This window comes from Delphinus delphis, chromosome 19 (genome assembly GCF_949987515.2).
Source record: "Delphinus delphis chromosome 19, mDelDel1.2, whole genome shotgun sequence".
Classification (NCBI taxonomy): Eukaryota; Metazoa; Chordata; class Mammalia; order Artiodactyla; family Delphinidae; genus Delphinus; species Delphinus delphis.
This window is the reverse complement of record NC_082701.1, coordinates 34,475,271-34,477,144: the sequence shown is the minus strand read 5'-3', so window position 1 is coordinate 34,477,144 and position 1,874 is coordinate 34,475,271. Positions and strand designations below refer to the sequence as shown.

General features: G+C 50.2%; 1 pseudogene; it reads left to right on the top strand.

Annotated features, from left to right (window-relative positions):
- Window positions 1–299: 299 nt before the first annotated feature.
- On the top strand, window positions 300–1,335 carry LOC132414280 (G protein pathway suppressor 2 pseudogene; annotated as a pseudogene).
- Window positions 1,336–1,874: the final 539 nt, after the last annotated feature.

The following is a 1,874-nucleotide window of genomic DNA, read 5'->3' as shown; positions in this document are numbered from 1 at the left end:
ACATATTAATAGTAAAATACATAATGCATAATGAACTCTAAACTATATAGATAGTTCAGTTATGAAATTTATAAAATGGAAAAAAAATTCAGTTTAAAACAGCAGACAGCCGCGCACGCGAAGGAGCCACGCTGAGGGCCGGGCCGGGCAGTGGGCACTTGACCGGGGTGGCGGGCGGGCGGTTTCCGCCCGGCCCGGGGCACTCCGCCTGAGCGCCCGCCTACCCGTAGGCCCAGCCCAAGGTCTGGCAGCCAGCAACAGAGCCGGGCGCCCACGGCCCGAGCGCCCCCGGCAGCACTATGCCTGTGCTGCTGGAGCGCCCCAAGCTTTCCAAAGCCATGGCCAGGGCGTTGCACCGGCACATCATGATGGAGCGGGAGCGCAAGAGACAGGAGGAGGAAGAGGTGGACAAGATGAGGGAACAGAAGATGAAGGAAGAGCAGGAGAGAAGGAAGAAAAAGGGAATGGAAGAGAGAATGTCACTAGAGGAAACCAAGGAACAAATCCTGAAGTTGCAGGAGAAGCTTTTAGCCCTACAGGAAGAGAAACATCAGCTTTTCCTGCAGCTCAAGAAAGTTTTACATGAGGAGGAAAAACGGAAGCGAAAAGAGCAGAGTGACCTGCCCACTCTGACATACCAGCAAGGCTTGACCGTTCACACTGGAACTCACCTCCTCAGCATGCAGGGGAGCCCTGGAGGACACAATCGCCCAGGCACCCTCATGGCAGCAGACAGAGCCAAACAGATGTTTGGACCCCAAGTGCTTACAACCCGGCACTACGTAGGCTCAGCAGCTGCTTTCGCAGGGACCCCAGAGCATGGGCAATTCCAAGGAACCCCGGGTGGCGCCTATGGGACTGCTCAGCCCCCACCTCACTATGGACCCACACAGCCTGCCTACAGTCCTAGTCAGCAGCTCAGAGTACGGTACCTGTCTCAGCCGCAGCCTCAGCCCTATGCCGTGCCAGCCACTTTCAGCCCATCCAGACAGGGTTCCTCCAGCCTGGTGGTGTCCCGTCCTTGCAAAAACAAATGGAACACGCTAACCAACAGGCTTTTCTGACTCATCCTCCCTGCGCCCCATGCATCCCCAAGCTCTGCATCCAGCCCCTGGACTCCTGGCCTCACCCCAGCTCCCTGTGCAGATGCAACCAGCAGGAAAGTCGGGCTTTGCAACCACCAGTCAGCCTGGCCCTTGGCTCCCTTCATCCAGCACAGCCAGAACCCGCGATTCTACCACAAGTGACCATCAGATTTGATCTTCAACCTTGCCCCCAGCCCCTGCCGTGGGGGAGGATCCCTGGTGTGTCCTAGTCCCAGGCCAATAACATCTACCTGCCACTGAAAAAAAAAAAAAAAAAAAAAAAACAGCAGACTGACCAAACATGCTGTCTCTCATTTCTCCAGAGAACTCACTAAGATTGTAATAAATAAAAATAAAAGGCATCATCAGTACACAAGGAAAAGAGAATGGAAATAGGTGCATCTACATATTGGAGAATTTAACAAAATTTTTAAAGGTTAAAAGCAAATAAAGGAATAGGAATATTTACAGTGGTAGAGGAATTCACAGACTAGAGTACATGCTGTGGAGGATATACAAAGAAAAGAACTTACAGTAGTAGCCTTGAAAAAATTCCATATTTCAGAATTCAGAAATTCTGTATAGAAGAAGGCTGAAAAGTGGTGACAGGCTGAAATCATAGGGACTCATTTAGAAGTCAGTATACAACAGTCTAACCCTCTCACTTCAGCCAGCTATTACCCTGGTTCTCTCTTTAGGTACAAAATCAGAGGTTTATTCTGAGGGAAATTTATTAGCAAAAACTCAGGACTCTAAGAAAACTTGAAAATTGGAGATTAAGCGTAAGTA